General features: G+C 41.0%; 1 long non-coding RNA gene across 1 annotated transcript in view; it reads left to right on the forward strand.

Annotated features, from left to right (window-relative positions):
• LOC114612195 overlaps positions 1-9,501 on the forward strand; it is a 20,054-nt gene that overhangs the window by 5,798 nt on the left and 4,755 nt on the right. The window lies entirely within an intron of this gene.

Raw genomic sequence — 9,501 nt, forward strand, 5'->3', positions numbered from 1 at the left:
TCCAATTTTTTTTTTTTTTTTTTTTTTTTTTTTAAAGATTTATTTATTTATTATATGTAATGTAAGTACACTGTAGCTGTCTTCAGACACCCATATGAGGGCATCGATCTCATTGTAGATGGTTGTGAGCCACCATGTGGTTGCTGGGATTTGAACTCATGACCTCTAGAAGAGCAGTCAGTGCTCTTAACCGCTGAGCCATCTCACCAGCCCGATTTCCAATTTTTTTAAACACAGAAACTATTGTTCTTTTTAAATCTCTAACATTCTCCTTCCTCTGAAGTGGAAACTGATTTCTTTGAAAAGTCAGTAATGTCATATGATGCTTTGCTGGGGAACACAGGTGAAAGGATGTTTTGCTAAAGCAGACTTGTGAAAGAATGTTTTCCAGAAGCAGACACAGGTGAAAGGATGTTTTGCTATAACAGATACATGAAAGAATGCATAATGAAGAAGTATAAATCTGACCCCACAGACAGTGGGAGCTCGAGCACTGGTCTGCTTTGCTCTGCCTTGCTAGTCTTCACTAACAACTCGAATGTATTGGTTCACCTTACATAACGTTGTTGATGGTTTGTGATAATGCCAGAAAGAAACTCAAAGAACTTCTCATAAGGTTCCTGCGACTTCTTGTTGCTTCTGCAGCCTTGGGCTGGTTGTCAAGCTTTATGGCTTCCTCAGGACTGGACTGCAGCTGCTGATTGGTATTTGCTACAGGACTAAACTGTTGATATCCTGACAACGAAGATTGGACTCCCCCCCAAAGAAATATTCCTAAGTATTTCCTAAATACTTCTCCCATGTCCTAGTAAATTTTCTTTTCCACTACCTCTGGTGGGTGGTGAGAGAGAGGAGAGGTTAAATGTATATTAAAATAGGCTGCAAAATTTAAACCTACATTCCTCTGAGACTTTTTTTTTTAAAATATGATTGTCTCTACCAGTTTCTTTTCTTTCTTTACAGTTAAGCACAATTCCACATGTTTTTACTTTGTCGGAGGCTCCTGTCTGGGATTGGAGTTCTCCTGCATGTTGTCTCTGTTGAGCTGTCCCAGATATCCAGCTAGCTCACTGCACTGGTTGTTGGCCCAGAGGTGAAAGAGCTGGTTCCACGCCCCGTGTGCCCTTTGCTAGCTTCTCCACCCTGTCAAGCCTGTGCATGGCTGCAGGTTCTCACCCATGGGCTCTTTTCACAGACTCTAACCTTGGATGTTCTGCCACATGTTAAGAGCAAATATGACTATGGACCTTTCTAAGCCTGCCCTAGTTCCTGAATAATAATGACACTGGGAATTCTACTTATTTATAAACAGACAAAACAATGAAGCTCAGGAGGGCATAGAGAATCTGTGAGACTTCCATGGTGGAGCTGAGAGACAGGAGGGTAAAGTTTCAGAGGTCAGGAAGAGCTTTTTTTTTTTTTTTTTTAGATTTATTTATTTATTATATATGAATACACTGTAGCTGTCTTCAGACACACCAGAAGAGGGCATCAGATTTCATTACAGATGGTTGTGAGCCACCATGTGGTTGCTGGGATTTGAACTCAGGACCTTTGGAAATGCAGTCAGTGCTCTTAACCACTGAGCCATCTCTCCAGCCCCAGGAAGAGCTTAAGAAAGGTGCAGGACTTAGCAGGTAGCTCCTAGGGAGGGGAGGCAAAGAAATGGGGGTGGGGAGAGTGGGGGTGTTCCAATATAGGTAGAGGAGCAAGTGTCTTAGCAATTAGCAGGGGCCCACATGGTAGGGCCCCTGGAGAGAGAAGGCTCCAGGAGTCAGAGAAGACACTATGTAGGTGAGTTGGTAAGGAGAGACACATAGTTAGAGCTGGTGGAAGAAAAAAACTGATAAAGAGGTGATCTCTAGAATTTGGAACCAAATATAAGGAATGGCTGAAGCCAGCAGAAACATAATTTGTATACATCTTTGGAGAGTCAAATCAGCAGCTCGAGTTGGTTTCAAACATTAAGATGTCAGGTAGTAGTAGTGCAAACCTTTAGTCCCAGCACTCAGGAGGCAGAAATTGGGGCAACCAGATCTATAGAGAGAGTTCTAGGACAGCCAGGGCTTCAAAGAGAAACCCTGTCTCAAAAGAAAAAACAAACAAAGAAAAAAGTTGAGATATGGGTGTGGCTTAAAGATAAGTGTGTGAAATTGGGAAGAAAGTTGTGTTTGGAGTCCCTTATATGTTAGGAGACGGATGGATGGTGAGGAGAGAACATGGAGTGGGTGAGTGGAAGGTTAACTTTTATTTGGGTATTAGAGGTTCGGATGTGGCCAGAGCACACAGCCAAGGGGGCCCACCCTTGGATAGTATGCTCTAATTTTTTCAATTAGTATACAACATACAAAAAGGAAAGTCCTAGTTGGTGACCCAAGTCCCTGAAGGTTTCTCCCTTCTTTCTGTGACACAGAGAAAGAGGAAGTTAAGTTTGGAAGACATAAGGCCAGGGTCTGCAGCAGGGCCTGTTGTAGCTTATGAAAGTTTGGCAGTGGGCATGAAGAAGAGATCATGGGAAGAGCCACAGATTGCTTCATAAGGAGCAGGCAAGAAGAGAGAAGGAACCCAAGAGTGTAAGAAGGCAGACATTCCTCAGAAGATTAGAATTTTGTCTTGAAAGTGACTAGACTAGATGTTTCCTACCTAGGGTAAAAAAACAAAACAAAAAAAAAACAAAAAAAAAACTCTCTAACCAAAGATAATCCTCCTCCTATCATCCAACAACAAAACTCTTTTGAGACAGGGTTTCTCTTTATAGTCCGGGCTGTCCTGGAACTCACTCTGTAGACCAGGCTGGCCTTGAACTCAGAAATCCGCCTGCCTCTGCCTCCCAAGTGCTGGGATTACAGGCGTGCCCCACCACCACCCGGCAACAACAAAACTCTTACGATCCTATCCAGGGCAAAAGCAAGACATTGCCTGTCCACCTGGTCCTGGTTGTTTGGGAAGTTTTGTCTGTTTGTCTTGTGTGTGCAGATGTGTCTGTGTTTTCCGGTTTGTCGATAAGTCTTGGGCCAAACTTCAGAGCTGAGATGTAAATGGGTGAGGCTCAGCTGAATGTATGAAGGATGGTGGCCACTACATGTTCTGTTTCTGACTGCTCTTCTACACTCAAGTGTACGACCCTTTTGTGTTCTTGGTTTATTGGTTTTGTTTTTGCTTTCTCTGATGCTGCCAGCCTCCAGCACCAATGGCTGTAGCTGGCCTTTGCTCCTTTGCATTGCTTCCCCCCCATCCCCTCCTCTTCCAGTTTCACCCCCTATCATTAAATAGGGGAGAAAGAATGGTAGAGAGAGGGAGAGAGAGGGGGAGAGAGACAGAGACAGAGAGAGTCAGAGACAGAGAGAGAGACAGAGAGAGGGAGATCTGAATCTATATTTTTTCTTCTTGTTTCTTCTTTGAACATGACAACTAACAAACTACAACCAATCTCCCTGCACAACCAATAATCCCACTGTCAATCGGGGCTCTTAGCCTCTATAGACCCTCTGAAAAAAAAAGTCCAGGATTCTAAACGTCGAACAATCACAGAAACTATCTGCAGCTGGCAAAACCATGCCTCTGCTAGAGCATGAAGCAAATCATAGCTGCTGTAAACAGCCCCATATCTCCACACCTGCAATTAAAGCAAAAACATATTCTTACAGTATTTTTGTGGTTTTTAAAGAAACCGAAATTCCAGAATTCTCACTACATTTTGTTTTAAGCCATTAATTATGCTGGGTGTAATGGGAAATTGTTAACAGATATTTTCAATGAACTAAAAATGAAATGAAAGGTTCTCTGGATACCTCTCCTACTAAATTCTAATCTTTATCAGTTTTAGTGGTATCATTTCCTAAGGAAATATAAATAAATTCACATCTCAAACTGTTCATTCGCTTCCGTTCTGATAGTAACATATCCTTATAGTATATAGGGTGATTTAATTCCAAAGTTTTTTTTTTCTATAACCCAGTATCTCTCAGCTGTTATTCTCTTCTCATTAACATTCAGAAAATTTAAAGTTAATAGAGGACTATTTAGCTTATCCCTGGGGGGCCTTTATTCACCCTTTCGGTTTTATAAGCATTTTCAGTAAGGTACAACTAGATCTTTCTACAGCTGTTTGTCCTGTAGGATAGTGTGATATATCTGTAATCTGCTTTATATTATAATATTCATCTTACTGGGGACGTGTGTTGGGGACATTGTCAGTCTTGATTTGTACAGGTATCCCATAATAGTCATTACTTCCAGTAATGTGGAATGATAGAATCTGTCTTCTCAGATTTCAAAGCAGTTGCCCATTGAAACCCTTACTCTGTGTTAAAGGTATAGAACACAAGCTTTAGTTTTCTAAATACTGCAAATGGAAACAGATCTATCTGTCAGATTTCATTTCTTTTGTGATGCCCCCTCCCCCAGGTTTACTTCCAACCGGCAATGGAGTTTGGTTATACAAAGAACAAGTAAGACATTTTCTTATAATTTTCTTGGCTGTTGCCAGGTGATTGAAATATTTTTCTTTAAACATTTACTGTTAATATGGTATTTTTCATGAAGCTTTGGGGATTTTTAGCACATTTCCTATTAATAATTGGTCAATTTCTTCATTTCCTTGTGCAATAGATTTGCAATGTAGTGGGTTGGCCTATAGCTGCTTGCATTCTAGTGCTAATCTGGGGCCACCAAGACTAGTTGCCCCAGAGATGAGAGTCCACACAAGCTGCTGAGTGACCCTGCCCCCAAGTTATTTCTGATTGGTAAATAAAGATGCCAACACCCAGTAGCTGGGTAGAAGAGATATAGGCGGGGTTTAGATTTCATGGGTTTGGGGTCAGAGAGGGACCACACGGAAAAAAGTGCAGGAGGAGGAAAGAGAAGCTGCCGTGGGTTAGGAGTCAAGAGAACTGACCCTGTGGGCTGGCCAGTTTGAGTTTAGAACAGCCCAGATGAAATGGTACATAGTAACTCAGGGTTGTCAATGGGAAAGTAGATTCTAACAGCACAGAGAGTAGTAACTGCCCAGCGCTTGTGTCTAAGGCTACTGTAAACATAAAGGATGTGTGTGTCTTTCATCTGGTAGCTAAACTGTCAAACGTGGGGTAGAAACCTTGGGATGGGATTTAAATAATTTCCACAACACTGGCAAGCCTATTCGAGACAGAATATGGGTGATATTAAATGGATAGTTTTTATTTCTGATTGCCTGTTGCAGCTGTATAAATAACAAAAGTTAATTCTGAATTATCTGAAATAAATTCAGCAGTTTCTATATGCAGAACAACTCTTGCTGCATATTAAGAGTCACTAATTATATCAAGAGATTCAGGAAAATCTGATAATACCATTAGAATTGCATACAGCTCTGATTTTCAACCTGAACTATGTGGGTTTTGAATTACTTTGTTCATTTTGTCTGACTTATAGCTTGGCATTCCCAACTTATTTGCACCACTATAGACTGTAGGTGATTCAGAAATGGCCGCTCCCTTTTAAAATACCTGAGACAATCCTATTAGTTATTTTATACCCTGAAGATGTTTGCTTTTAGGATATTTACTGTTAATTTCTCCAAAATAATTGCTACAGGCTCTTTGCCAGTCTTCATTGATTACCCATAATGACACAATCTCAGTATTGTTGGTATATAAGATACCAAGGTTTCTGTCTCTTCTTGACAACTGACAGTCTTACCCTACTTTTTATGATTAACTCAGAAATGTATTCTATGTAATTCTTTAATGTTTTACTTTGTGTGCTAAGAAAATCTATCTTCTCTTAGCATAATGAGCCCAGGAGGAGAATGAGTTAAAGGGAAAATAACCAAAATATAATCAAGTTTGGGATCTATGCAATCCACATGTGTCTTGCAGTCTCTGTTCCACCAGAGTGAGTGCTCTCTCTCTGCCTCAGCTGTTGACCATTCTAGTCTGTTTCAGTTCAAATCTCCCTGTAACATTGGAGACAAATCACTTAACTCTTGATTAGTTAATCCAGTGGTAGTATATAGCCCATTAATATCTCGCATTAATTTTTGAAAATCGTTAAGAACTTGCAACTGATCTCTTCTGATCTGTACATTTGTGGTTGAATTTTTAGTTGACTTGTTTTATAACCCAAGTAGTTAATAGGATCTCTTCTCTGTAGTTTTTCAGGACCAATCTGTAACCTCCAACATGGGGGGTTCTTTGTGTTTTCTTAAACATTTTCTCTTAAATATCTGCATCAGAATCAGCCAACAAAATATCACTCATCTATTGATGAATAAAAGATTGAGAAAATTGCCTACTGATTACTTCTAGTGGTTGTTGCACAAAATATTGACATAAAGTAGGACTGTGTAACATTCCCCATGGAAGGACTTTCCACTGATATTATTTTACAGGTTGAGCATTGTTATTAAGTAGGCACTGTAAAAGGAAAGCAAACCTTTCCCTATCCTGTTCATACAAGGGGATAGTAAAAAAAGTAATCATTCAAATCACTTACTATCATAGGCCAGGACTTAGGTAATAAAGTAGGTAAAAGGAATTTCAGGCTATAACAAATCCATTGGTTAATTCTATTCACCACTCTTAAATCTCAAGTGCCTGCAACTTTTCCTTAGTTAAGGGCCATTGTTCTACCACACAGGCTTGTCAGTCAAGTATTTTAAGGGGATGCCTGTTGATACTTCAAATGGCCCCCATTATATAAATTTAGAAACTCAATCTCTGTTATGTCGTGTGTTTGAACACTTGGCAAAGCATGCTTTGTTTTGTTTGTTTATTTTTGCTTTTTGATGACCTATATCAATACCTTCCCCAGGTATATCTATCATTTTACCCCTTATTTCATTATGGGCTGTCTCTGGGATTGCAGCAAGGTTAATCCAAGTACTCTACTGTTGTAAAAAAAAAAAAATCCCTTTCCCATAAATTTATGGGTATTTTAGTGACATACTGAAATGCCAAATTTTTTTAAAGATTTTTTTATTTATTTTATGTATATGAGTACACCATAGCTGTCAGGGCATCAGATCCCATTACAGATGGTTGTGAGCCACCATGTGGTTGCTGGGAATTGAACTCAGGACCTCTGGAAGAGCAGTCCATGCTCTTAACCGCTGAGCCATCTCTCCAGCCCCCAATTTTTTTTTTTTTAGGTTTTTTTTTTTTTTCGAGACAAGGTTTCTCTGTGTAGCCCTGGGTGTCCTGGAACTCACTCTGTAGACCAGGCTGGCCTCGAACTCAGAAATCCACCTGCCTCTGCCTCCCAAGTGCTGGGATTAAAGGCGTGCACCACCACTGCCCAGCTGATGCCAAATCTTTTAAATTCAGACTCCATTTTAGAGAACATGACCCAAGTTTGAACTCAGATAAACTAACAGGTTGGTACCTAACATTAGTTTCCAAGTTGCCCCCCAACAAACCTGAGTCTACCTCCAGTCTCTAGGCTAATCCTCAACAAGACCAGCATTTCCAGGTTATACCTGCAACAAGACCAGTGTCTTCAGGTTATTCCCCCAACAAACCTGCACTCCTAGGTTACAAGCCCACCCCCTGCCTAATGACCACCAATACAGAGGGGAACAGAAGTTAAATTTATGGTATGACTCTCAGTACCATACAGTTATGTTAAAGGCCACAGTAACTTTCCAATTAGATGCTAACACACACACTTCCTGCTTGCTGCTTACTAAAAGACATTTGGGGTTTCCCCACCACCAAAACCATCCTGAATGACGGTGGTGCATTTGGGAGGCCAGAGCTAGCTTGAATAGAATAAAGACCCTGCTGTGAGTTGCATCAGATCAGCTCCTGTCTGTTTTTATGGGAACCACTAATATTTTCCTGGCACTACATTTTGGCCCACTAGCTGGGAAGTTCCCCATGATACATGGGACTATTAATCTGGGGGGTCTTGAAGCCGGCATAACTAGTCTAGGTATATGTGTTTTTATGTTTCTATTATTGTGTTAAACTTTCTGCTTCTTGACTGTGTGAGCACAGAATTTGTCCGAGTTTTCTGAGAGAACTGCAGAGCGGAACAGAAGCAAGCTTGTGTAAAGGTAAATGCAGTAACTCTTCCAGCTGTGCTGAGATGATTTGTGTGGAACCTGGTGGCTTGTGTTGCCATGGTAATTCTAGGTTTGATCCAGAGCCATGCTGAGGAATCTGCCTGAGTGTCAGAAGCTTCCTATGTGGTCTGAGCAGGTGAGTACTTGTGCAGTGGCGCAAAGGCACTAATTTGTCTGAATGTTAGAAACTTTCTGTGCGATCTACAGAGTGCAAGAAAACTTGATATAAAGATAAATGACTTAAGTTGCCATGGTAATTTCTCCAGGTCTGAGTAAACATTTGTACAGTACTGAGAGTTGTGTGTAAGCGCCACCTTCTGGTTGGTTCTTGTTACTACAAGCTGTATTTTTTTTCTGGGTTTGGTTGATTTTTGTTTCTGGTTGTGCCTTTTTCTGTTCACTGATTCTAAATGGTGTCACATCCTTCTGGGTACAAGGCCTTGAATTTGTTTCCGTGGCTGGTTGCAGTTATGAATAGACGTATCTGGGAGCTGTGGCTATGGTGGGGCCAGGAGACAGCCTAAGTCTCCATCTGGGGTGGGCGTGGGCTCAGGGGAGCTGAGAGATGCCACCAATCTAGTTATTTTCTTGTGGGTGTGTGCCACTTTCTGGCTATTTCTTATTTCAGCCTGATAGGGAGAAAAGGTTGAATTTGTGTTTTGGGTGGCATAGAGGTCTTTTTCATGAGTGTCACTTTCTGGTTGTTTCTTGTTTCCGCTCAAAAGACAGGGAAGGTTTTATTTGTGCTCTTATATGTTGTTATGGTTCTCATTACAAGATGACTAACTTTGATGAAGTGACTTTGATGGACTTATTAACATGAGACAGGCTACATCTACCACATTCTACAGGTTCCCTTCACTACGAAAGAGGCCAGGAAACTGGTTCCTGGCCTTGTAGGGGAGCCACTCCCACAGTATGCTTGCTTTCCTCTGACTCGCTCAGATTGACATTTTAACACAGTTGAAGGTAAGAGGAGGCTCTTAGTCTACTGTCAGGCTCTGCTGGCAGGTCTCAAGGAGGCCACAAGATGGCCCACAAATTTTGCCATAGTATACGATATTAGACAGTAAAAGCCCTACAGCTTTTTAAGAAAGGGTCATGAAGGCATTTCGACAATACACCCCAATGGACCTTAAATTACCAGAACCAAAGATAGCAGTCACTTTAGCTTTTATCAACCAGGTAAGACCAGATATTAAGAAAAAGCCCAGAGGGTTGAGAAGTGAAGAAAAGAGTCTAAGGGACTTAGTGATAGTGACAAAAAGAGTATTTAATAAAAGAGAGACTACAGAAAAGAAGCAGATGAGAGGACAGAAGCAACAGACTCAAGACCTGGCAAAGATCCTGTCAGAAGCCAAAGCCAGACCACAAGACCATAAGAGATGCCTAAAACAGCCTCCAAAAGACAGAGAGAGAGAGAGAGAGAGAGAGAGAGAGAGAGAGAGAGAGAGAGA

The sequence above is a fragment of the Grammomys surdaster genome, unplaced genomic scaffold (assembly GCF_004785775.1).
Source record: "Grammomys surdaster isolate TR1022 unplaced genomic scaffold, NIH_TR_1.0 126133, whole genome shotgun sequence".
Classification (NCBI taxonomy): Eukaryota; Metazoa; Chordata; class Mammalia; order Rodentia; family Muridae; genus Grammomys; species Grammomys surdaster.